Source organism: Canis lupus, chromosome 3 (assembly GCF_003254725.2).
Source record: "Canis lupus dingo isolate Sandy chromosome 3, ASM325472v2, whole genome shotgun sequence".
Classification (NCBI taxonomy): Eukaryota; Metazoa; Chordata; class Mammalia; order Carnivora; family Canidae; genus Canis; species Canis lupus.
Window position 1 is genome coordinate 37,104,267 of NC_064245.1, and position 27,848 is coordinate 37,132,114.

General features: G+C 43.3%; 1 protein-coding gene and 1 long non-coding RNA gene across 4 annotated transcripts in view; one reads left to right on the forward strand and one right to left on the reverse strand.

The window, feature by feature from the left end:
* The window catches only part of LOC118354244 (uncharacterized), a 40,568-nt gene extending 33,507 nt beyond the window's left edge, over window positions 1-7,061 (reverse strand). For both annotated transcript variants that reach the window (XR_007409603.1, XR_007409604.1), the window contains exon 1: window positions 6,904-7,061. This is a non-coding gene — a long non-coding RNA (uncharacterized LOC118354244). The remainder of the gene's footprint in view (window positions 1-6,903) is intronic.
* Window positions 7,062-7,241: 180 nt separating this feature from the next.
* OTUD7A (OTU deubiquitinase 7A) overlaps window positions 7,242-27,848 on the forward strand; it is a 385,116-nt gene continuing 364,509 nt past the window's right edge. For both annotated transcript variants that reach the window (XM_025437156.3, XM_025437155.3), the window contains exon 1: window positions 7,242-7,442. The gene's annotated coding sequence lies outside the window, so the exon portion shown is untranslated. The remainder of the gene's footprint in view (window positions 7,443-27,848) is intronic.

Here is a 27,848-nt window from a genome sequence, read left to right on the forward strand (position 1 = left end):
AAGGAAGGCCAGAGTGGAAGACCAGAAAGTTGGACAGAGTGAAGAAGGTTGTGCAGAAAAGGGAGAACAAGAGAGTAAACTCATAAAGTGATATATGAATTCCTGGATAGTTCCATATCTATCTGAATTTGTAGTTAAAAACCTTTGGGGAAAAACTCCATGCACACACAGTTTTACTGGTGAAATTATGAAGTACTGAAAGAAGAAACAGCACAAATTCTACATAATGACCCCCAGAATATAGAAAATTTTATGAGATTACCATTACCCTGATCCCAAAGCTAAGTCAAAGATAATACAAGAGAACAATGAACATATATCCTCAAGAAGGCAGATGCGGAGTTGTTCAACAAAGTACTGACAAATTGATTTCAGCAAAACATAAAGAAGAAAAAAAAACACTATGAAAAGCTGGATATATCCTGGGAATGCAGGGCTGGTTCAATATTCAAAAACAGACAACATAACCCATTGTATTAACAGATTAATGAAGAAAACCACATGAACCTAGAAATTGATGCAAAAGAAACATCTGACAAAATTCAATACACACTTACAACACAAACATTTAGCAGACTAAAAGGGAACCCCCCAACCACTGACAAGGGCATCCATAAAAGCGTTCAGCTAACATCATACTTAATGTTGAAAGACTGATTTTTTTTGCTGCAAAAATAAAAAACAAGGCACGGATGTCTGCATTAACCACTTTTTATTCATTTTCCTACTGGAAGCTCTTGCCAGTGCAATTAGTGAGAAAAAAAATAAATGGCATAGGACTGAAAAAGAAGAAAAAAGCTGTTTATATTAACAGAATATGATATTATCTATACATAAAATCTATGAAAAAGCCCCAGAAAGAAGAAGGTTGTAGGATGCAAGGTCAACACACAAAAATCCATCATATTTCTATAAATTAGCAATAAACAATGGAAATGGAAATTTTTGAAAATTCACAACACCTTTAACAAATTATTTTTGAAATGCTTACAAAGAAATTTACCAAACCATGTGAAGGATCTTTAGATTACCAAATACTGATTAAAGAAATCAAAGACGAAATAAATAGACTTATTATGTACACTGGGAAACATTCATTTAAGATATCAATTCTTCTCAGATTGATCTATATATTTAACTCAATTCCCATCAAAACCCTGTCACGTGTTTTTGTAAATACAGATAAGCTTGATTCTTAAAGTTATATTTAAAAGCAAAGGAACTGGTATAGCCAAATTTTTTTGAAAAAGAAGAACACAGAAGACTCACAGTATTAGATTTTTAAAAATTAATATAGAAGTATAAAAATCAAAGAAGGTGAAAGGATATATAAATCAATGCAACATAAAATACATAAGTTAATCCACACAATTTATTGTTGTGCAAAGGTGATTCAATGTAGAAAGGAAAGCCTTCAACAAATGTTGAAAAAATTAGGTATCTACATGACCAAAAAAAAAAAAATGTACCTGGACTTAATCCTCACACTTTTTTAAGAAACTAATAAAAAATAGGTGAAGGATGCCTGGATGGCTCATTGGTTGGGCATCTACCTTCAACTCAGGTCATAATCCCAGGGTTCTGGGATCGAGTACTGCATTGGGATCCCTGCATGGAGCCTGCTTCTCCTTCTGCCTGTGTCTCTCCCTCTCTCTCTCTCTCTCTCTCTCTCTCTCTCTGGGTCTCTCATGAATAAATAAATAAAATCTTTAAAAAAATAGATGATACGCATAAATGTAAAGTACGATTCTATAAAACTTTTTGGAGAAAACATAGAAGGTATTTGCGATATGGAATTAGGCAAAGAGTACTTAGATATGTCACCAAAAATCTGAACTATAAAATAAAATTAGAAATTTTAAATCAGATTTCATCAAAATTAAAAATGTTTGCTCTATGGAAAAAAACTCCTCTCAATACAATGAATAGATATACTACAGATTGGACGAAAATATTTGCAAATCATATATTTGATAAAGGACTGTACCCAGAATATGTAAAGAACTCCCAAAAACCTAACAGAAGAAAATAATGAGTTTAAGATTTTTTTTAAAAGATTTTATTTACTTATTCATAAGAGACACACAGAGAGAGAGAGAGAGAGAGAGAGGCAAAGACATAGGCAGAGGGAGAAGCAGGCTCCATGCAAGGAACCCAACGTGGGACTTGATCCCAGGACTCCAGGATCACGCCCTGGGCCAAAGGCAGGCGCCAAACTGCTGAGCCACCCAGGGACCCCCGAGTTTAAGAGTTGAAGAGAAAATTCACCAAAAAGAATAGAAGGATGGCAAATAAGCCCATGAAAAGAGGCTCACTATCATTAACCATTAGGAAAACGCATTTTACAAACATAATGGTAGGGAGACATCCGATTTGGGCTCTAGTGTGTAAAGAGCTTGCAGATCATTGTCTCTACAATAAGAATTGGACAAATAGAAAAGCTATGACTTTTCTTGGACCCATCAGAAAATTAGTGTTGCAGGACAAACTACCACCTGAAAATCTGAAAAGACTAGTCAATCTAGAAAGTCACACTGAGATTTGCGCACCTGGAGCAGCTATGGAGACCACACACTGGTGGAACACCTAATGGTAATTTTGACAAATTACAAGAGGCTGAGTGAGTGTGGACTAGTTTGAAAGTAAGAAACTTCTAAGGGCCCAATCTTAGGAGGACTCCCATACTTTCGTGGACATTACCTCTAGAAACCTTGCCAGGTTCTCACAATGAAGGTCCAAGGGAGAGTCCTTTTTGGCATTAGCAGGGAAAGGAAGACTAATCCTTGTGAAAAATATACCAGAGCCTTTTCCATAAAAAAGGCCAACTTTATTGGAGCCCTGTTCCATTACCATAAAAAAGGTAGTCCTCTCAACCCACCTGCTGTAGCCTCCCTGTCTCATCTAAGGCATGATGGAAGGGAAATCCGTATAAGAAAAAACACTTGTCCAGGTCATTGGCCAGAGAAACATGTATGGTAAAGGACTCAATATAATTGGAAGATTATGAAACACTCCCCCTCACCCATACCTTACCACTATACTGACAGGGTTCCAGGATACTAACAGTGAATTACAGATAAAAAAAGCTGCACAACACAGATTATCTTTCTGAGGTGGAGTCCTCAGGTAGGCCCAAGGTTAAGAGAGAAGACAAAAACAAGGATAATAGAAGAATTTGAAGCCTCTGGTATCTACAACAGCCATAAAACAAATCCTCAACCCTACCCACATTAATATCAATCCTTATTATAGAGTCAAGGATATACCTCAATTCTCATTTCTCAATACAATATGTCTGGATTTCAATAAAAATTTACAAAGCATGATAAAAGATAAGAAAAACACAGATATATATATATACACACACCACACACACACCCCACATCTTCTTTATCCATCCATTAGTCGATGGACATTTGAGCTGGGCTGTTTCCATAATTTGGCTATTGTTGATAATGCTGCTCTAAACATCAGGATGCATGTAACTCCTTTAAATTAGTATTTTTGTGTCCTTTGGGTAATATCTAGGAGTGCAATTGCTGGATCATAGGTTAGTTCTATTTTTAACTTTTTGAGGAATCTCCATACTGTTTCTCAGAGTGGCTAAACCACTTTGCATTCCCACCAACGGTTATAAGAAGATTCCCCTTTCTCTGCATCCTGGACAACACCTCTTGTTTCCTGTGTTGTTAATTTTAGCCATTCTGACAGGTCTGAGGTGATATCTCGTTGTGGTTTTGATTTGTATTTCCCTGATGATGAGTGATGTTGAGCATCTTTTACGTATGTCTGTTGGCCATCTGTACGTCAAACATCAAACAAATAATCCATCACATCAATAAGCTAAATAAGAAATATCATGTGATCATATCAAGAGATGCAGAAAAAGCATCTGACAAAATTCAACATCCATTCATTTAAAAAGAAGAAAGCTTTCTGTAACCCAGAAATAGAGAAAAACATCCTCAATTTGTTAAAGAATATGCACAAAAAAACTATAGCTAATATCATACTTAATGATGAGAAACTGGATGCTTCCCCCTAAAATCAGGAACAAGGCAAGGATGTTCTCTTTTATCAGTCCTATTCCACGTTATACTGGAAGTCTTGGCTAGTTTAAGAGGACAAGAAAAAACAATAACATCTATACAGATCAAAAAGGAAGAAATAAAACTGTTTCTATTAATAGATGACAGTGCTTGCTTCAGCAGCACCTAACTATTAGTAGATGACAATAGCCTATGTAGAAAATCGCAAAGAATCCTCAAAAATATTCCTAGGGCAAGTATAGCATGGTTACAAGATACAAGGTTAATATACAAGGTCAACTGCTTTCCTATAGTCTAGCAATGAACAACCGAAATTAGAAATTAAGAAACAATTTCATATACAATAACTCCAAAAAATAAAATGCTTACATGTAACTCAAAATATGTATAGAACTTTTATACAGAAAACCATAAAACATTGCTGGAAATGCAGTTGAATTGCAAAATTCAAAGAAGATCTAAATAAATGGATAGATACTTTATATCAATCTTGTTAAGACATAAATTCTTCAAACTTGATCCACAGATCAACGGAATCCCAATTAAAATATGAACAAGCTATTTTCAGATATCTACAAATTGATCCTAAAGTTTATATGAAAAAGCAAGAGCTAGAATAGCCAATATAGTACAGAAGAACAAAATCAGAAGAATGACACTACCCAACTTCAAGACTTACTATAAAATTACAGTAATCAAGACACTCTGATATTATTGGTTAAAGAGTAGACATATGTATCAATGCAACAGAACATACCAACATAAACACAATTAGCTGATCTTTGATAACAAAGCAAAGGTAATTCAGTGGGGGAAAGAATAGTTTTCTCAAGAAATGATGCTGAAGCAACTGAACATCTACATGCAAAAAAAAAAAAAAAAAAAAAAGTCTTGACATAGACCCTATACCCTCACAAAACTTAAGTAAAAATAGAGCATACACCTAAATGTGAAATATAATACTATAAAATTTGAAGAAGAAAACAGGCTTAAATCTATGTGACTTTGGATTTGGTGATATTTTTAGATATAATACCAAAAGTATGATTCTTGAAAGAAAAAAAGTTAGACTTTTATTAAAATTAAAAACTTCTACTCTGCAAAAGACACTATGAAGAGAATGAAAAACAAGCCTCACACTGGCAGAAAATATTTACAAAACACATATCTTATAAGGTACTTCTATCCAAAATGCACAAAGAACTCTTAAACTCTCAGCATAATACCCTCTAGTTCGATCCACGTCGAAGCAAATGGTGGGTATTTGTCATCGGAGAAGGACAAACATTATATGGTCTCATTCATTTGGGGAATATAAAAAGTAGTGAAAGGGAATAAAGGGGAAAGGAGAAAAAATGAGTGGGAAACATCAGAGAGGGAGACAGATCATGAGAGACTCCTTACTCTGGGAAACGAACAAGCGGTGGTGGAAAGGGAGGTGGGCGGGGGGTGGGAGTGACTGGGTGACAGGCACTGAGGGGGGCACTTGCTGGGATGAGCACTGGGTGTTATGCTCTATGTTGGCAAATTGAACTCCAATAAAAAAATTTTGAAAAGAACTCTTAAAACTCAATAATAAGAAAATTAAAAACCCCAAATTAAAATAGGCGAAGATGTAAACAGATTCCTCATCAAAGAAGATATATAGCTAGGAAATACACATACGAAAAGATGCTCAATATAACTTTTAGTAGGGAATTGAAAATTAGAACGACAATGACATGTGTCTCCACAACTATGAAAATGCCCTATATGCATATATGTGCATGTGTGTGTGTTTGCTGTATAAATTATACATGTATATATATAAAATATCCAGTGCTGGCAAGGATACAGGAAAGTGAGACTCATAATTGCTAGTGGTTATGAAAATGGTGTACACACTCTGGAAAGCTGTAGGACTCCTATAATGTTAAATGAGGTTTCTGTTGGCACTCCAAGGTATTTACCCAACTAATGTGAAAACTTTTGTCCACACAAAACTCGGCATGCAAGTGCCTAAAGAGTATCTATTCACAATCGCCAAAAACAGGAAATCACTTAAATATTCTTCAGTGGTTGAAGAAACAAAATGTGGCACCAATAATGGGATAGCATCCAACAATAAAAAAGAACTATTGATACACACAACATGGGTGAATCTCAAAAGCATAATGGTGAATGAATAAAGTCAGACTCAAAATGTTGCATATGGCATAATTCCGCGAACATAAAATTCTCAAAAAAGGCAAAACCGCAGGGATGTAGGCAAAAGTATGTCAATGGTTGTGTATTATGGTTCAGGGAGGGTGTGGCTATCAAAGGGCAAGAGATAATTCTTTGGTTGATGTATCCTAACTGTGCTGGTGGCCACAGGAATCCAAACAAGTGTTTTACACCCCTCCTTCCCCTCAAAGTCAATTTTACTGTGTATCAATTCAAAAAGTCAAATAAATTACTAAACTACTATTAAACATATATGTAATGTGCAAAACTAAGCAAAAAGTCCTAAAGTAAGTGAAATAACAGTTGTCAAGAAACGCATGAGGATGGTATTAACTAACCTGTAACATAACACATTATTTGGAATGGGGGGGGGGCGTGGTTACACCGAAGGGTGATGTGAGAGTGAACGGAAAGCAGAGGACAGGCCTGGGTATCGGCGACAAGAACCCCTAGAAGCGGTGGCATGAGGTATCAAGACGAAGGCAAGAAACGGGGAAAGGTAAGAACACCAGTTTCGGATCAGAAGGCGCAACTTCGCAGGAAGGTGATGCATGGGCCCCCAAACGCTTGGAAAGGGAGCGGAGACAGGGCGGGTAGGGAAAGTTTGGGAAGAGTGAGCGGCGGTAAGAAATGAGAAAGGTGGACTCACAAGGGCGAGGGTGAGAAGGCAAAGGCAGGCGATTTAAGCGGCTTCCCCTGCAGTCCCCGCGGCAGGTGCCAGGAGGCCCCCGGCGGCGTGAGCTTTCCCGCGCCCGGGGAGAGCGCGCTTCTCGCGGAGGCCCCTCCCGCCGCACCGGCCCGGGCAGCGAGGACGCGCGCCCCGGGGACGCCGGCGCGGGGGCGCGCTCGTCCACGAGGGGCGGGGCGGGGGCGGGGCGGGGGCGGGGCGGGGGCGGGGCGGGGGCGGGGCGCGGCTGGGGCCGGTGACGTCAGGGCAGGGCGCGCGCCGGGCGTCTGCGGGCGGGGCCGGGAGGGGTGCGAGGGGCGGAGCGGAGCGCGGGAGGAGGCGGGGGAGGAGAGGCCCCGAGACCGCGAGCGGCAGCTGGGGAGGGGGCCGCGGAGCCGGAGCGCGAGCCGAACAGCTGATCTGATTTTCCTTTAAAGCGAGAGAAAATGGAAGTCGGGTAGCGGCGACTGCGGCGCTGAGGCTGGCGGAGCGGAGCGGCGCGGCGCGGCGCGGCGCGGCAGGTGAGGGAGGCGGCGCTGGCCGCGGTGCTGCCGGCGGCAGTGGCGGGGCCGGGGCCGCGGGCCAGGCAGGTGGCTGGCGGAGCGCGGGCGCCGGGTCCCTCCGTGCTCCGCGGAGAGGCAGGGGGGCGCAGAGGCCGGGCGACCCCGGGGCCCCGGCGCCGAGGCACAGGGGCTGCGGGGGTCGCGGGCCCCGCGCAGGGTTCGCGGCGCGCTGCATTGCGGGCGCCGCTGTGGACCCCGCCGGCTCCGGCCCAGCGCGCGTCTCCCGGGCAGGGCGCGGCGCCCCGGCTGGGTCTGGGCCATCGTCTCCTCCGGGCCCTTGAGCTGCCTGCACTGGAACGTGATGACGGGCGTGGGGGCGCGCCTGGGGTCCCGCGGCGCTGGCAGGCTCCGGGGCGCGCCGGGGCCCAGGAACAGCGCGTGAGGCCGCCAGCCGGGCGCTCAGGCAGTGCTGCGTGGGCCACTGGAGCCCCGCGTACCACTCGCTCGCTTGCTCCGTTTTGGGTCTGGCTGGACCGCAGGGGAACCTTTACTGCAATTTGACTGTGAACCCGGAGGCCTTCCCTAGTAGCTTCTCACTGGATGGGGAAAATTGCATCTGTTGTGCTTTAAGTGCTCCTTTAAATTTGAGAGATGTCAGTGATGTCATCATTAACAAAAACTTTCCTTCATTGGACACAACCGCTCAAGTGTACCCTCCTCCCGGTGCAGCTATTGCAGCCCTTTGAGAATCTTTGTAATAAAATGGATTTGCCTCTGGTTTCTAAACTCAACGGCATTACACAAATGAAACGGTTTTTATATTCATGTATTGGCTTGGGAATCAATAGATTTGAGAGTAGCTGAAAGGAAACTTGTTAGATCCCAGCGGATCTGGGAATTGCTTCAGCCACATCACAAGGATCCAGGGGAAAGGGTCATGCATGACACTTACATGCTTATTGCCTTGCCTTGTCTTTAGAGATCAAAGTGAGCTGTGAGATTAAAAAAAAATTAAGATATTATATGTGATGTGGCACATTGATGTGTCCAGGAAAAGGTGGACAGTGTGGCCTAAATTCTTACAGGCCTTGATTGCTTTAGGAAAATCTGTAAGTCTCCTTCCTTCAGCATCCCCACTCCCCTCCAGGATGGGTCTGGGAGCAGCCCGCCCTAGGGAGAGGAGTGGCAGCTTCTGTAGGGTCCTCCCTGCCTTTCCTTTTCTTACTATAGCAGCTGTGTGTCCCACCATCCTCAAGGCCAATTCAGCACCCTGAGGCTGGACATCTACCTGCACAGCACACCAAGTTCTGCGGGAACTTCCCCCCTCCATGGAAGCAACAAGCCATCATTATTGTGTGTGTGTGTTCCGTTAGTATTGATTATTATGGGAACAAAAGTAAGCAAGTTCCCAAGACAGTCTGCAAATCTGCTTAAGCCTATCATATCGAAAGAATCAATGGAATAAAAGTATTGACATTTTTATATTTAATAATTAATGACTACCCCTAATTGCTTAAAATAAGCATGCCTTAAATTATTAGTGTGATCATATTTGGTCTGTAAAGAAGTTAATACCATATGCCATGTAAAAGTTTAAGTCTGGTCAGGAATGTGGAGCTTTGAAACCCTGGACTGGAGTCAAGCAATGGTTTACATTAAGGTGATGTTCAGGGTGACAATGGATGGAACCTATTGCTTCGTGGAATCTTGCTGGGTGTGGGTCTCAACCTCGATGTGGTACAGCAGGTGTCCCCATAGGAAGTAACTGCTAGGGCCCTCGGCTCTGGTGGAGGATATTGGTGGAGTTGTCAAGAAGCTGGATTATCTGTCCTCACCTTGCAGAAAAGGGGAAGCACACCTCCCCCTGAAGCAGGCTGTGTGTACACAGCCTCACACTTCCTGCAGTTGCCAAATGTCTTCACAACGGAGAGACTGGATGAGACAGGAAGCATGTAGCAGAATTTTCTGTGACTTTTTGGTGACTTTGGTCTCACTGCGTGTGGTTGCTTTAGAACTTGAGCTCTTAAGTCATGGCAGAGATTTTTCTGTAATTGAAGTATTCCCAGTACTATGTGAAATAGTATGAAAATTGTTTTTTCAGGCTCCAGGCTATGACCTTTTCAGAAATTGAGACTGTAAAAACCACTCTGGCCACATTTCCTTTTTTTTTTTTTTTAACCCGTAGACCTGTGAAAATATTCGTCATAGTGTTTTTTATTTAACTCACTGCAGTACTTGTAAAAATAGAAATGTGTTTCCCCTAAATCTTTAGGTATTCATCACTTATTTCTTTTAAAACCTTTCAAAAACAAGCACTTTAAAGCCTCTTTATCCAGTTTGTGTGTTTAGAGTATCATGTCTTCCTTTTCTAAGAAGCCAAAATTGCCTTGCTTTTTCTTTTTGTTCCATTTGGATCCTAAGGTCATTTACTTATGTCTTAGGTCTGGAGACTAAAGGCTGAGTCAGCTCCCGCACGGCCAGCAGGGGGCATGCTAACTGCGAGTTGGAAGTCCACTCTCTACCTGAGCCACCTTGGGAGAGCATCTGGGATAACCGAGTTGGGGGGGAGGGGGCGGGGTTGTGCACCGCACCTCCAAGTGCCTGTCACTCAGACGATGGAAACTGAAGGAAGGACGGGCAAATTACTTGAATAGCCAGAGGTTGTGGCTTCCAGAACTCAGGCCTCCCTCAAAGGGGCATTGAGACTGCTCTAACTTGAAGGGCCCCCAGTCTTTGGAAGGTTGGCTGTTGATTCTAGTCTGAAGATGTGGTGCCTTCTCCAACTGCAGAAGGGAGAGTGTTGGCTTGAGGATGAGCTGCTGGCCTGCATCCTGGTCCTGGTGAGGACATGACTGCCAGCCAGGACAACCAATGGAAATGCCGCCAACCCTCTGTTTTCCCACAGTTTCCTTCCTCTTTGGTTTGACTCCTATTGACTTAAGCCCTGGGACTCTGTGTCTGTGGCACCTCCCAGAGGGTTTATTTGCCTGCCTTACCAGGGTTATTGGCCTTGGGGTTTCTCTCATGGAATAAAGCAAATGTATATTCACAGTACATTTCTTTTCTCATAGAAAATGAAAACAGAAGAGAGGCAACTGTGTTTTTCGCTAAAATGGGCTTAATCTGGCTCTGAGTGTGGGCAGGTTGTTCATCAGCAAGTTCCCTATGAGGCTTCTCCTTGCAGGAACTGAGCTCCAGCGTGGAGGGATGGGTGAGCTCTTGCTCGGCTGGGATGGGTGTTCTCCAAGGCTTCGATGATCACTGCAGTGTCTAGAGTGCTACTGAGCACCAGATACTCTGTTCTTCCCCCAGGTCCCTCATGGCACCCACATGCAAAAGGGAAACCTAGCACTACTTAGGGATAGATTTTCCACTAGAGAACAATCCAAATGTTGTGACTGGATATTTCTTGATACTTCTTGTTCCATCAAAAATGCATGTAAAACCAAATTATTGATTTCATTTTTTTTTTAATTTTTATTTATTTATGATAGTCACACAGAGAGAGAGAGAGAGAGAGGCAGAGACACAGGCAGAAGGAGAAGCAGGCTCCATGCAGGCTCCATGCACCAGGAGCCTGATGTGGGACTCGATCCCGGGTCTCCAGGATCGCGCCCTAGGCCAAAGGCAGAGGCGCTAAACCGCTGCGCCACCCAGGGATCCCAAATTATTGATTTCAGAGGGGCAAATGGGAATAATTTTTTCAGCTTTGTGCTGAACCACTCTCTTCATTCAGAGTGCTCTACATGGCTACAGAGGGATGTGCCACTAGTTAAATAAAAGGTTGTGCCTAATCCTTTTAGAAGATGTCCATCCCTGAGGATGACCACAGAACATCCTATTCAGAGGGAGCCCTGAGATCCACAGGCACTTAAGTTGGAATAAAACATGCTAGTTCCTACATACTAGTTCAAATTTAATTTGAAAATATTTTACCATTGAAAGTTGAGACAGAGTTTTATTTGGCCTTGGTTAGACTGCTGTATCCCAAATGGTCTACATGTCAGCCCAAGAATAAGATGGCCTTAATGCGGATGAGACAGAGCAGGCAAGGTAAGGAGCCACTTTTGCCGCACTTTGGGGACAGATTCTTTATTGTTCATAGTAACAGACTGGAGAAGTGAGTTTAAATAGTAAGTCTTTAAATTCCGAAATTGAAAGATGGGCTGGATGCCACCGTATTACCTGCCTGTGTTGTGGTGTGTTTAGCTGGCTGGCTTGTGCATTTTACCTCTTGACCAGGAAGTGAGGCAGAGGGATAAAGGCCCTGCATTTCCAACTGGATTACCTGGATGCATGACACATGGCGTGGTCATGCTCTAGGCTTCTTGTGGGAAAAGGAGAGGGTTAGCTTCATATGTCTCCAAGGCCTTATCTAGTAAAATCATTCTATCCCATGAAACTCCAGCTCTTGCTATTACAGATTTGTGCTATCCTCACCAGCTCACATTCTGAGATGTCAAATGCACATTAGTGCTGTGCAAATTGTAAAAGCATCTCTCTTGGTTTAAGCAGATAAGTCTAAAGTAAACTCATTTTCTAGGTTAGAAGGATTTTGAGTCTCCTTCCAGGGAATTATTTTTTATTTGAACTTAGTTTACTCTTACATGGTTTTTCTTATAAATATAATGGAAATTTGATGTCTGAATGAATATGCATGAAGAAGATGTTGTATTGACTTTTATGAGATATAAAATGAGAACTTTGAAATTAATTTCTTTTTCTGTTTGGTATTTCACTCAATTGTTTTATTAGATTACTGTAGAGTTTCACATGGCACTAAGGATTGATGATGTGAATAAACCACCCACCCACACCTTGGTGAGATTAGTTTCTCAGTTACTGAGACAAGAGTTTGCAAGTTCACCTCAGAGAAGGGAGATGCGTGGAGCTAAGGCAGATACCTCAGGTGCTGCCCTGCCAGACTGAGCCTTGCTGCCTCTGAAAAGACCTTGCTCTGCTCTCCTTGGGGCTGATACCCCCATGATTTATCCCAGTCATCTCTGTGCTTCTGTTTTAGGTCCATGACATGGGCCTCTCTTGGGTCTTAAAGTAAGTTCAGGATTGGCCTGACATATCCTTGTCATGCAAGAGACTACACAATGCACGGTGTCCTGGGAGACGGAGTGCTCCTTGTTCTGCAGCCCACCCCCACCCTCATGCTAAATTGTACCCTTTAAAAAAAAAAAAAAAAAAGATTTTATTTATTTATTCATGAGAGACACAGAGAGAGAGAGAGAGAGACAGAGAGAGGCAGAGACACAGGCAGAGGGAGAAGCAGGCTCCTTGCAGGAAGCCCAATGTGGGACTCGATCCCGGGTATCCAGGATCACGCCCTTGGCCGAAAGTGGTGCTAAACCACTGAGCCACCCAGGCTGCGCCTAAATTGTACCCTTCTATCTGGGGAGGTCCAAAGGGCATGGTGACAATCCATTTCCCCACAATTCCTTTAGTAATGATTTGAAGTTTGGAAAAAAATGTGTATTATTGAAATATGGGCAACACATTTTCATGTTTAGTATTTCATGCCTCTATAAAAAAATTTTTTTAAAATATTTCATGCCTCTAAAAAAGATCTTTCCAGCAGCGCCTGGGTGGCTTAGTTGGTTAAGCATCTGACTCTTGATTTTGGCTTCATCATGGCCTCAGGGTCATGAGATTGAGCCCCACATTGGGCCCTGCGTTTAGAGCAGAGTCTGCTCCAGATCTCTGCCTCTTCCTTTGCCCCTCGCCCTGCTTGTGTGTTCTCTCTCTTTCTCTAAAATAAATAAATAAATCTTTTTAAAAGAAGATATTTCCACATTCAAGATATACATAGTTAACTTTTTCTTTTTAAAATATGTGAATTGGATTTTTTTTTTTTTTTTTTGCTGGTCTTTTCAATAATATCATGCTGTCTCTTAAAAGAATCACCACTAAGCAGTAAAAATAAATGAGACAGGTTGCCAACTCTGACTTGGATTAGGTGATCAGCTGTGTGACCTTGGGCATAGTCCCAGGCAGCCCCTAGGGAAAAATATCTGTTCCGGCCTTCCTGTGGGCTCTGGGGGAGGAGCAGATGGGAGTGTATGCAATGAGTTCTTAAATCCTAAAGAGCTATCAGTTGTTCCAATAAAAGGAACTGGAGATGGAGTGTGTCTGTCTCATCAGTAGCCCTGTTTCTCTCTCTTGTCAGTTAATGGATATACAATTTGTACTTGTAACTTAAGGCATTGCTTGGATGAACTTGCTTTGTCTTTTTTTTTTTTTTTTTTTTTTTTTGTAGAGGAAGAAGGAAGCCTGGATAAGAAGTATAGATGACTGCCTGTGGCTTAGTGATTCTTACAGTTTACTTAGAATTGTGAGCCAGCTCTGTTAAAAATACTAAAGGGAGGGGCACCTGAGTGGCTCATATGGTTAAGCGCCAGACTCTTGATTTCAGCTGAGGTCATGATCTCAGAGTTTTGCAATCCAGCCCTGGATTCCCCTGGGCTCAGTGTGGAGTCTGCTTGAGGTTCTTTCCCTCTACCCCTCCCCCAGCTGATGTACAAGCTCTCTCTCTTCTCTCTCTAAAATAAATAAATAAATCTTTAAAAAAAATACTAAAGGTAATTCCTCTAAATCCAAATAAATCACAAACTTCCTCAAAATTGGGCTGTGTTTCTGATATCTTGGGTGCTGCTTGAGCCCCCGAGGGCTCATCAGATGGTTACAGAGCACATTTTCTTGCTCTTGGAATCAATGAAAGATTGGTGGTTTGCATGAACAGCTTGGAGATGGGGGAGAAGAAAGAGAAAATCATTACAAAGGTAGAGTTGTATCAGTCAAAGTCAGTGAAGGTCAGTGACTATGACTTGAGATCCTGCCAGCATGGCTAGTCCTGGCATTTACCCCTGGCGGGAGCTGTGACCAAATCAGTGTCTACACCACTCTGTCTACCCCAAATGCACTCCCTTGTAGAACCTGCTGGCACTCCCAGAACAAGTCTCTGGGCTCTGAGACCATGGAATAGCTCTTGTCATTGGCATTGACAATGGTGAAGCATGCAGAGGTCTCCATTCTATCTCAGCAATGATGCAGGCCCGTGTGGAAGGAAGTGGCTTTGCAAGCCCCATCACTTATTAGATTGAGTGAAAGTTCTGTGGCTATTTAACTTGGCAGCATGGATATACAATTATTGGTAGGCAAATTGTAAGGCCAGACTGAACCTCTTGGGGATCTGTGGCCTGGAATTGCAAGGATGGATTACACTTCACATATATTTCTTGATTATTCGGTTTGTGAAATCTGTCTTGTCTGAGGTGCTGATTGTGAACTAAGCCCTCAGGTCCATTTGGTCAGAAGTGGCCAGTTAACTCTAGGTTATCAGGTGTGGCATGCTGTCAGCTTGGGCATCTCTGCATGTACTGGGTGAGGGAAACAGGGTTTCCTTAGGCTTCTTCTGCCAAAATTAACTCTTCCCTACGGGGACTGGGGAAATCGGCAAAATAGGGTAAGGGGATTAAGAGGCACAAACTTCCATTTATAAAATAAATCATGGAGATAAAGAATACAGCATAGGGAATACAGTCAATAATATTGTAATAACATTGTAGGGTGGCAGATGGTGACTGCACTTAACCATGGTGAGCATTGAGTAATGTACTGAATTGTCAAATCGCTATGTTGTACACCTGAAACTAATACAGCATTGTATGTCACCTGGTACTTCAATAATACAAATAAAAATAAATTGACTTATCCTGTGAACAGTCTGGCAGGAGTGTGTTCAGAAATGCATTATCAGAAAGGGCATTTAAGGCTTCAGGATCCCCCTCAAGGAGGGGCCAACATAGAGGAGAAATTCTGTTAACATTTAGAGTTTATTAGCAGAGGGTTAGTGTATAGTTGCATTTAAATTAAACTCCTTCCACCCCTAGGGAGTGAGTGGCTGGAGGGCCAGGCTACAAACATGGACATAAGTGAGCATCTGTGTGCGGCCTGCCATCTGCCTTGGTGAGGGACTGGTCGGCCTGCTGGGGAGAGAACTCCCAGCTCAGTGATAGCCTTATTCTTGCATTAGCCCCCACTTTGGGCACATTCCCTAGGTCTAATTTCACATGTAAAATGAAGAAATCTAGCTGCCTGATCTCTGTTATCCTATCAACTCCATGATTCTGTGCAAAATAATTCCTTATTTCCAAGTGCTAACTAATCAGGGCAAAGAAACCTACTCGTTGCTGAGAGAGAAGAGGTAGGAAAATTCTGGTGTCTCTTTGAAATATGTACAGCCACTTCTCAGCTGGAGGAGGATACAGAGCATTTTAACAGGAGTGTGTATTTAGAAATGAGTTGTGTGGACAGCATTCCTCCTTCAGACCAGTAGGCTCTTGGAGGACATCTCTGAGGTACCTTGTTCAGAAGAGGCTCTGAACTGTTTGTTAAATGCATTTGATAGTCCTGTGGGAATTAAAATTAGACATTTAAATATTCTTTCTAGAATTGTTTACTTCCCATGACTTCAAAAGCATTGTAGTCCAGAAGGTAGCTCATGTGAAATTTGCAACCTTTTCCAACCTAAGCCCCCAGTTTAGTAGGATGCAAAATAAAGCCCAGATTATTTACTGATTTGCCTTAATGAGGTAATAGGACTTGCTTATCATTCAGCAGAGGATACATTCTGATAGGAATTATAATTTCATATTTTCCATTATATTTTTTTATTTTATTCATTTATTTGAGAGAGCGCATGAGCAGGGTTTGGAGCACATGGAGAAGCAGATTCCCCATGGAGTGCAGAGCCTGCCCTGATGGGCTCTATCCCAGGACCCCAAGATCATGACTGAGCTGAAGTCAGACACTTAACAGACTAAACCACCCAGGCGCTCGTTTCAATTATGTATGTCACATATACTCTCTGCAGCGTTAGGGAATATTAGCTATGTCTATTTAATAAGACAAATTATAATACTCTACAGTTCAAAAAAAAAATATCCTCCCAACCTGGCTTTTCCCTGTCTGGGGCTGCAGAGAAGTGGAGAGAAATGAAGTGTTGTATGGTATGCATGCTGCAGAGCAAGGAGCTGACTCTTCCTTTGGGCCTCACTCCCCTTCCTGAAGACTGGGGCCAGTCCCCTGCCCTCTTGCTACCTGCCTGTGCCTCTCCGATGAGCTCCTCTCCCTGCTCTAAAGGGTCCCCTGGAGGGCACCTAGGTGGCTCAGTTGGTTGGGTAGCTGCCTTTGGCTCAGGTCATGATTCTGGGGTCCTGGGATCGAGCCCCTCATCAGGCTCCTTCTTTCTGCTTCTCCCTCTTCATCTGCCCCTTACCCTGCTCTTTCTCTCTCTCTTTCTCTCAAATAAAAAAGTAAAATAAGTTTAAAAAATAAAGGGTCCCCATAGGGCTGGTGGGGCCCCACACCCTGATGTACAGGTGTATATCCCTGAGGTACTGAGTGGGAAAAAATGCTTCTGGATAAAGTCCTGCAGGGAAAGTTTTCTTTCAAGTAATTAGCTGTTTTTCTCATTGTCCCCTTTTAGTGTTCTTTCTCCTGCAGAAGTTGCCCAAGAAGGAACTGAACCGCTATATCCATGATGATAAAGTGAGGGCCCCCAGATAATTGCTGCTCTAAAAGCCCTTTATCAGAATGTGAAATCCGTGGTCCTTCTTCTTGCCGCATAGACTGTGCACTTGCTCAGGAGGCCCAGGAGGCACCCTGGAGGACACTAAGGATAGGCATTCCTAAGAAAAGGAATGCAACCTGCTATTAACCCTCTGTGGCCCAGGAGTGCCCAGGGTACCAGGCAGGGCAAAGTCGAGGGCTTAAGGTGCAGTGCAGAAGTCCAGAATCGGATCCACACCCCCAGACTCCAAAGCATGTGCTCTTCATGTCACATTCTTCCTAACAAGGACATTTTCTGATGAGAAAGGCATATTGGCTCCCTACCCCTCAGTGTGATGGGAAGACCCATCTATATGCACAGAGCTGCCAAGCCTACATCTGGGAAGAACCCCAGGTTCCTGATGGTCCTGGCCATCAGTTCTTCGTGTTACCTAAGAAGCAGTCAGTGGCCTTTTATCTGGTGGTATTCCATGACCAGTGGAGAAGAAGGTGAGAAGACACCTCCGGAATGGACATCCGGCTACTTCAAGGGAAGTCCTCCAAGGGTCGGGGTGCTGGCCTGGGCTGAGCATGGGTGACAGAAGGAAGACTGGGACACTGCACCATCCTTGGGCAGCTGCCAGGGTGGTAGGGAGGCCAGAGTGAAGGTACTCCATGGGAAGAGCCCAGGCAGGGCCACAGGGCTCCATGACCCAGGCACATTCTCAGGGGAGCCAGAGCCCTTCAAACCCCAGCTTTAGTTTCTTCATCTTACGTGAGGCTGTACTTTGTAAATTGCATAAGACTATACAAATGTAAGAAGCATTTTTTAATGTTGTCATTGTCACCACATGACTCCCAGTAGCTCAGAGAATGTCCCACAGATGTTTGCTGCTGGCACAGCTAGACTTGCAGGCTGAAAGCAAGCTGCAGGTCATTTCTGTGGAGACTGAGGAAGCCTGAGGCTGCCACCCCATTCTTTGGGGCCATCCCATATCCTCCCCGTGGATTACTGTTTTCCCTAAATCTTTGGGCAGATGAGACTTGAAGAGCTTGTGTTTGATCCTTCTGCTCACCCTGAGTATTTCTAGGAACCTGACCCAGGCCAGCCCCATGAGTATCTGTTGAATGGACCCCCCACTCAGGGTGTTGAGCAGAGTGAGTCCATGCCAGCCCCTGCTCAGCTATGTCTGTGGGATCCTGCATCCCCCACATGCTCTGCTTTCCAGAGTGTCCGCAGAAGAGCATCTGAGTTCCCAGGCTGGCCTGAGTGAGACAACTCCAGCCCTTGAGGTGTGGAGGGTTAGAGTGTAAGAGAGGCTGTCCTTTGGGGCTGGACACACTGGGATAGAACCCATACACTGGGTTCTATCTTTGTTGGCGCTACTCCTGCCATGAGTCTCTGGCTGAGTCAGGTCCTCCCAGCCTCAGGGTCCTTACAGGTAACACTGGCCTCATAGGTGACAGCAGGTCCAGGGGACCTGTTTGCTTCCTGTGGCTTCTCGCCCAGGCTTCTTCAGTCACAACTGAGCCCAAACAATCTGGGCATTAATTCCTTCCCAGTGGGGTTGGGAAAAGGCCTGTCCCATCGCTGGGGATCTTGGGGAACTTGGCGAGGGTTCTTACCACCTTGAGCCTCTGTTTGCTCATCCTGGAATGACAGTGAGATGAGGTACCTCGAGGTTGTTGCAAGGACTACAGAGGTGCTGTCAGGTGCCTTTAGGAGAGGGAAGGGCTTGTTCAGGAGCTCTGGAGATGTTTGGCATGAGCCTTCATGAGCTCACAGGTGGCTCTGGGCAGAAAATAGCCTAGAGCCAGAGAGGGCAATCTGGACCCTTCAGGCATACACTGAAATTCACTTCTGCTTTCCTATTAGGGAGTGTACCAAAGGAATGTTCAAACCTGTGTTCAATGTGCATCCCTGACATTAATTTTTATTTTATTTTTTTAAAAAAATTATTTATTTATTTATTCATGAGAGACCAGAGAGAGAGAGAGAGAGAGAGGCAGGGAGAGACACAGGCAGAGGGAGAAGCAGGCTCCATGCAGGGAGCCTGACGTGGGACTCCATCCCTGGTCTCCAGGATCACACCCTGGGCTGAAGGCGGCGCTAAACTGCTGAGCCACCTGGGCTGCCCAACATTAATTTTTAAACAGACTATTGATCAATTTATTTAATATATAGGGGGAAGTAGAGTTAAGAAAGCAGCCCTGAGTGAGCTCCACTTTGCTTTTGGCGTTTTGAGTATAGCCATCTGTTTTATTTTATTTTTTTTAAGATTATTTATTTATTTGAGAGAGAGAGATAGATCACAAGTCTGGAAAGGGAGAGAGGGAGAATCAAACGTTTTGCTGAATGAAAAGCCTGCCATGAGCTCCATCCAGGGACTCCAGGATCATGACCTGAGCCTAAGGCAGACACTTAATCAACTGAGCCACCCAGGTGCCCTAGTATAACCATCTGTTTTGGGGAAACTTTTTGTACAACATATTCCTTAAGAAATACTGAAATACAGAAAGATAAAACAAATGCACAGCTTCCCCACCCCTGCCCCCAGCATCACCCTGCTTCCTGTGCATACAGAAAGGTGGAAGGCTGAATGTTATGCCATAAAAATAGACTATACTATTTTTTGCTCTTTTCCCTTTGCTCATTCAATCTTTTTTTTTAAATAAAAAAGTTACTATTTGCACAAATTAAAAGAATTCAAACAAAAACAGAATATATAGTAAAATGTGTCATTTTCAGGTCTGAGACTCCAATCTCTTTCTTAGGAGGCATCACTGTTAATTACTCCTGTGTGTACCCTTCTAGAAATATTCTGTGAATATCTAAGTATATGAACATCTTTTTTTTCATGTTTAAACACATAGGAAAAAAATAAACATATAGGAACATACAGTACCCATTGTTCTTTGTTCTTTTTTCTCACTTGATCATATTGGAGATTATTACATTTTTAGTCTATAATATTTGCTATTTAAAAGCACTCATTTAAATTAAATTTAGTTAACATATAGTGTGTTATTAGTTTGAGGGGTAGAATTTAGTGATTAATCAGTTGCATATAATACCCAGTGCTCATCACATCACGTGCCCTCCTTAATGCCCATCACCCAATTTCCCCATCCTCCCATTCCTCTCTCCTCCAGCAACCCTCAGTTTGTTTCCTAGACTTAAGAGAAAATGAGTGGGAAATATCAGTGAGGGTGACAGAACATGAGAGACACCTAACTCTGGGAAACAAACAAGGGGCAGGGGAATGGGGTGACTGGGTGACGGGCACTGAGGGGGGTACTTGCCAGGAGAGCACTGGGTGTTATGCTATATGTTGGCAAATTGAACTCCAATAAAAAAATATTTAAAAACAGGGAGTCTCTTTTGGGGGGGGGGGGCGCCTCGGTGGCTCGGTGTTGAGCATCCACCTTTGGCACAGGTCGTGATCCCGGGGTCCTGGGATCGAGTGCTGTATTAGTCTCCCCACAAGGAGCCTGCTTCTCCTCTGCCTCTGTCTCTGCCTCTTTCTGTCTCTCATGGATAAATAAATAAAATCTTTTTGAAAGAGAGTCTTTTATGGTTTGTCTTCCTCTCTTTTTTCTGTTTTTACCGATTTATTTGAGTGAGAGAGAGATCATAAGCAGGAGTCGAGGGAGAAGCAGACTCCCCACTGAGCAGGGAGCCCGATGTGGGGCTTGACCTCAGGAACCTCAAATCATGACCTGAGCTGAAGGCAGGTGCTTAACCCACTGAGCCACCCAGGCACCTCTCCCTCTCTGTCTTTATCTTATTTTTCCTTCCCTTCCCCTATGTCCATCAGCTTTGTTTCTTAAATTCCACATATAAGTGAAATCATAAGCACTCATTAAAAATTTGTTTTTATTTAAAAATGAAGAATTTACTGAATTTAAGCCAAATATCTTATTCTTGGAGTGTGAATGTATTCCTAAAACATTTCTTTCCTGGCTTGGGAAGATCAGCCTATGGTTACCGACACAGTCTCACATTACTCAGTGGCTCTTCTGGGTGGTCATTTCTATTGCAGGGCCCAGCCTCCATCCACCCAGCACACAGCATGTGGGTAAGTGGGGTGCCCAGAAGGAAGAGGATGCAGATTTGGAGAGCAGCTGTAGTCTCATTCAATACCGATAAAGTTAGGAAAAACCAGGATACAGATTTGCTTGCTACCTTGCATTTAGAGTTGCTATCAACTTCTTTCTGCTTTGAAAGATGACTAAATTGCATGGCCACACTGCTTTCAGACCTCCCTCCATCCCACTCCTTCTACCCTGTTTATGTTAGAATCCCTTACATCACCAAGATGCACACAATTTGCCCTCTCTTAGGTAACCTCTGTTGCACAGTTACTTGGTCTTAATGCAATATTTACATGGATTCAAGGAACACAGAGTATCAATGCTTTTATCAGTAATTCTAGAGGAATTATCAAAGGCTTTCACCTCCTCTTTCAGTGATCTGAAGTTCATTACAGAGTTTGTTTAGATCCCCTATTCCCTTCCTACATGTGGCTTGTGACACCCAGAATTCTTGTCAAGTTTCAAAGTATCTCTTGAAAACTAAAAGAAAACCAGTTCTCTTGAAAATGTATATGAATATAAAACTCTTGAATCACACTAACACTTTAAAATAATATAGAAATATTTCTCTTGGGGTGCCTGGGTAGCTCAGTCAGTTAAGTGCAGTCTTTGGCTGAGGTCATGGTCCTGGGGTCGTGAGTCCTGCGATTGAGCCCTGCATCAGGCTTCTTGCTCTGCAAACGGGAGGTGTGTGTGTGTGTGTGGGGTGGGGGGGGGGTCTGCTTCTCCCTCTCCCTCTGCTGCTCCCCCTGCTTGTACTCTTTCTCTCTCTGTGTTATATAAATAAATAGAAATCTTAAAAAAATATATTTCCCCTATCTTTTAGCACCGAGCATGACTGTGGAGAAATTTGAACTTAGCCTGTTTTCTGCCTAGCTGTTCCTATGATTCTATCAGTTTAATCATTTCACCAGGCTGTTTCTGGATGCTGATCTTTCTGTGTCACTTTCTTGTAAATAAACAAAATATACCCTTTCAGTTGATGCAGACAAGACACTTTATTTCAGATGTTTTACTTTACTGTGTCGTTGACCTTTTTCTGTTAATAATTCCAAAATGTTAATTATATAAGTACTATTTCTTCTGTGTGCTGTCATCTCTTTAATCAACTTGATATTTCAAGTCCTTTCACATTTCATTTGCTTGTTTCTTTGGTTGATTGTTTTCATTCTTTATTTAATTGTTTCTAGTGTGGTTTTCATCCCTACCCCATTTATTTTACTTTTTATTTTTCTATTTCATTCCCAAGTTCTGCTTCTCTTTCTGTTGGTTTATATTATCTTCTTTGATTTTTTTAAAAAATCTTTTTAGGAGAGTATGGCAGGCAGGATAATGGTCCCTCAAAAATGTCACTATCCTCCTGATCCCCAGAACTAGTGAATAAGTTACTTTATGTAGGAGAATTTAAATTGAGAAAAAATAAATTTGAATATGGAATTCATGTTGCTAATCAACAGACCTTAAAATATAGAGCTTATTCTGGATTACTAGGGGGCCCAATGTAACCAGAAGGGCCCTTAAAAGTAGAAGAGGGAGAGCCAGAGAGATATCAGTGTGAGAAAGACTGGTCCTGATGTTGTTTTAGTCAAGAGACCATGAGCCAAAGCATGTGGGTGGTCTCTAGATGCTGGAAAAGCCAAGGAAATAGGTTCTTCCTGTGGTGGGCAAAATAGTGACCCCCAAACATGTTCATGTATTCGTCCCAGGACCTGTGAATATGTTGTTTATATGGCCCAGGGGATTTTGCATATGGTAGGAAAGAGTTTGTCAGTGTGATTAAGAATCTTGAAATGGTAATGTTATGCTGAATTATGTGAGTGGGCTTGTTGTAATTCCAAGGAGGCAGGAGGGTCAGAGTCAGAGAAGGAGATGTAAGGACAGAAACAGAGGTTGGGTGATGTGTTTCCTGCAAGGGGACCACAGGCCAAGGATTAGGAGTGGCCTCTAGAAACTGTAAAAGATGGGGAGCAGATTCTTCCCTGGAGCCTCCTGAAGGAACACAGCCTTACAATACCTTGCTTTTAGCCCAGTGAGACCCATTCCAGACTTCTGACCTCCAGAATGTCCAGAGGACATTTCTGTTATATTAAGCCACCACACATGCAGTAATTTTGTTATAGCAGTAATAGGAAACTAACAGAGACTATGGGAGATATTTGACTAAAATAACTATTTCCTTACGAATATTTCCTCTCACATTTGCCTGATTCCTGTGCTGGTTACTTTGTGGTTTTAGTCATTTTTTAGTATGATCAGTTCTTTGTTGAGAATGGAACTAGAGGTGATGCTGGGGCAGGTACATATTTGATTCAAGTTTATGGTCTGGAATGCACTATTGCCAGATGGGTTTTCTTTGCTCAATAGGGCTGTGTTCCTCAGATTTTCATGGTTAAGTTGAGTGTGGCTCTGAGCAGTCCTTTTGTGCTCCCATCTCATATTTGATGCCTTCTTTCTTCTCCATATGAGGTCATGTCCATAGGTGGAGGTTTACTCTGGAGCTCTGACTCCATGTCCATGAGAACTTTCATGACTAGCCATATCAGTGCCAGGCCATTTCTCCCAGCAGGGTCTGACTCCACCCGCCACCCCCCCAGGAGTCAGCAGGTGGGCACTGGCTTGCTGTGTCCATTCTTGACTATGTGGGTTCTGGTATACTCAGTGATTTGTGCTTTATGCTTGTGTCTGTCTCTTTGATTCACTGAGAAAGGAATATATTTCTCTTTATAGTTCTTTCTCTCCCTTTTCATTGTCTTTGGGGCTTTCAGAGAAAGTGTGGAGAAGTAAACCCTTCAGGAGAAGCTGATGTCTCACTAGACCATGATTGTGTGGATGCTGAACAATTTTGCTTATAATTTTGGGGGCTCCTTAGTCCTTTGAGTTAGAGAAACAAGTCACAGTTTCTCAGGAGAGCTGAACATTGTTTAGTATTTATAACTTCGGGACTCCTTTTCCAAGAAAAAGTTTTATTTTACTCCGGAACACTTTTGCACAAAAGCTTTACTGTTAGAGAAGCTATCATATTAGAAATTTGGCATCTCCAAGCCCCACCCCCACCCCCACCCTGCACAGCAACCTGGAGGAAGGAAGGTACTACACTGGACGTCTGGTCCAGGCCTCCTCACCCTGTGTGGCCTGATCCCACACGTATTGTGTCTCAGAGGCCTTGGACTGACCAACCACCTAAAACTCAGAAATCTGCGTAGCCTTTTGGACATTAATCAATAAAGACTTGAATGAGTACTTCCTCCTTTAATCATTAATGAATATTAAAATGATGCTGTAATCTCTAAATAGCAAGAATAGCTGTCATTGACTGCCACGTGCCTTATTGACATATTTGGTTTAAATTTCACAGCCACTCTGGGAGGCACAAGTGTCCTTGTTTAGGTGAGTCAAGTAAGAAGGCACACAGTTTGCTAGTCCTCTGTCTCATAAAGCACAAACCATCACTATAAACACCCAAATTAGTTCTTCACACCCAGAAGGTGGGCCCTTGCTTTGTTGGGATGAGTTGAAGCTTGTGAATATTTTGCATTCTCTTACAAACTCTTTGTGCATGAAAATCTGTTGACTTAAGTATATTTTGGAATAGATTAATTGCAGTCATCTAAGATATATTTGTTATAAACATTCCATTTTAATTTTTATATTTTATGGAGTTTTTGCAGAGTTCTCCATCTTGGGAAGGCCATGTAGACTTAAAATCAGGAAGTCCTGAATCCTAGAACTCTGAGTTGGTGAGTTGGAAAGTGAGTTGGTAAGGATTTTCCCCCAGCCAGGCCCACTGCAGGGCATCCTATGTGTAGCTCCTTCAGTCTTGTACCCATGGCACCTGCCAGCCATGTGGTATAGAAAGAGGAGAGCACACACACTTACTGTCTTTACTTGCTTAGGGAGGACATCTACCATGTACAAAAAGATAGTAAGCTGAATCTCTAAATAGTTGTCTTCTTTTTCCACCTTCCCACCAGTTTATAGAGTCCACAAAGGTTCTAAGTCATGGGGATGAGCAACCAGTGGACCATGGCTTCAGAAAAGCCAACAAGGCTAAGTCCCCACATCCCTGTAGACAAGAAGTCAGCAGCACCCAAGAACCAGTTGAAGTGATCAACAGCATCACTGTGCTGTTGCAGATGTGGAGAAGGGAACATATACCCAATATTTGGGAAGTACTACATCCTGGGGTCAGCTATACAATCAGAATGTGTTAGATCTTGGAGAAAGTAGCCCTCCAGAAGTTTAATTGGATAACTGGGAAGATAAGAGAATGAGCGATCCATCTCGTGGCTTCTGTGGGCCTCCCCACCCATGGATGATTCATGGCTGGCATCGATTCTAGGACATCATTAGCCACTAGCTCTTCAAAGATGGCCTGTTACCACTTCCCTCCTTTCTTTTCTTTCCTAGTTACTCATTTATTGGTCCTTTTTGTTCCATTCTTGTTTTTCTTTTTTTTTTTTTTAAGCTTTCTCTCACATTATCTTTCTTCTAGCTTCTAGCTTTCTGTACTGCATTCTGGATGGTCTTCATCAATCTGCCCTTCACCTGATGTATGTAAGTTCACTATAAACCTAGCCCCTTGCTTTTTTATTACTATGGCTTTATTAGTAATTTCTGTGAATTCCCCTCATTTCCCACATCCCTAGTCTTTTAAAAAGTGTCATACTATTTACTTAGGGTTTTGATCACTTTTTAAAAAATGCTTAAGTCCATCACTTAAAACAGTACGTTACAGTTTGTAGGTAATAATCTGTTACCTGAACATCTTGGTGGTGGAGGAGGTGCTTGGTCCTACCTTTCGCTGGATATGCTGGCCCCTGTTCTTGGGGAGCTGCTTCTTGTTGCATTTTCTCACTTGATTGTAGCTTCATCTCTGGCTTGGCTTCAGGGTGCGTATATCTGACCAGTGATGTTGTATTTGCTTCTGTCCAGTCCCCAGGGCTGCTGTGAGTCCAGGGCCACTTTGTGTGTTAACTCCTTGGGTTGATGGTTTTGGCAGCTCTAGGGGCTGTGTGAGCTGAGGATCCTCTGAGCCTCTGCCCTTTATTTGTAGTCTTGCAGCCTGCAGTGAGAGCTGTAGAAGTGCTTTGTATGTGACAGGGATGTAGTGGAGGTTAGGACAGAGCTAGGTACAAGCCACAGATATTATTGGTGTGTTGAATGGACAGCTTTCCCTGAAGTTGGGAACAGCTTGGAAAGTAGAGCCACCAAAGGACAGGACAGGTGATCAGTACATTTATGTACTTATGCCAAGCCCTAGGAATGTCCAGGGAGCACTTTATTGACTGAGTTCTCGGTCATGGCTGGAACAGTATTGGTTGCATTAGGGAACTCAGTCAGCGCTACTCAGAAGCAATGTACTGGCTGACCCTTTGTAACTGAGTGTGTTATATTTTCTGGAAGTTTACTCGTTTGCTTCTTTTCATCATATCAACAAGATTAAAAATGCAAAGCTTGGGTGTAGAAGAGCACACAGTATCTCAGGAGGGGAGTTTTGGGTCAGGGCAGAGAAAGGAGAAAGGCAATCCATACCTTGATGGCTGGAATATTCTTGAATTTGTGAAGACGATATGCAGCTGAGGTTTCTTTCACAACCTTGATTGTAGAAAACTTAAAAAAAAAAAAAAAAAAAAAGCACAGAACATTTGAAAGTATTGCCTAGTTGGGAAACTATTACTTGAAGTTCAGAGTTAGACATACCCCCCAGGCAGACTGGCCTACCCCAACTGCCCTCATCCCAGCTCTGCCACAGTGCATGGCTGCTATGCTTCGATCTTGACTGCTGGCTTCCCTGCCTCTTCCTAGATGCCTAGTGCAGCCTGCCCTTCAGGCACCCCTACTTCTCCAGGACACGTTTTATTGTTTCCCTCCTGAAAGCCTTTCCTTGCTTGCCCTTCAGTCACTGAATCATTAAACTATACCTTCACATCACAGAGTGTGTGCCTTCTTGGGAACTCTGCACTTAGGTCTTAGCTCCCAAGGGGCAGGTTACAGATGTTCATATGTTCATAAATCTCCCCCGTGGGGTGCCTGCCTTATGGTGGATGGTGCTTTTCATGATTATAGCATAAGAAAAGCTCTTTAGATTTCCAAAAGAAGGTAATTACCTTCCAAAAGAAGGTGTTGCATTCCCTTGCACCATTAGTGCACCCCAAAGTTTTGCAATACCTTATCCCCCTCAAAAAAAACCCCACACATAGTAGATTTGGAGTCTGAGGTCATTTTATTTTTCCTTTGGAGTGTAGGACTCTTAGCAAGTCACTGTGAGCTGGAGTCTTCACAACTAGCCTTCTTGTCCTGGTAATCAGGAGTGGAGACACCATTAGTTATAAGTAGCACTGGATAGCACTCGTCTTACCCTTTGATGTGTCACTGTACCCCTTTGTTCATTTCTGTCTGTCCTCATATTGGGCAGGTAAGTGTTTGCCTTGGTCCTACTCTGGGTGCTGTTCTTCTGAGTGTTGGGAAGGAGGTACAGTTGTCTCAGGAGCACACAGCACCAATCACCTGTATTTACGTGTGGAAGGAGCTTTGAAGTGGTCATGAGTTTATGTAAAACATCCCCGAGTATCCGCCTGTTACATCTTGAACTATCTCTGTAGTCTTATCATACCCTGACATTCAGCACTCTTTCCATGCAGCCCGATCCACCCAAAAGATGACAGAGGTGGCAGACCACCTGGGCATCCGCCTTCCTCATTGTCACTTGGGGGCAGGTGAGAGGGATTCTCCACTATCCCCTCCAGGCCAGGAATGGTGGGGCCACTCTTG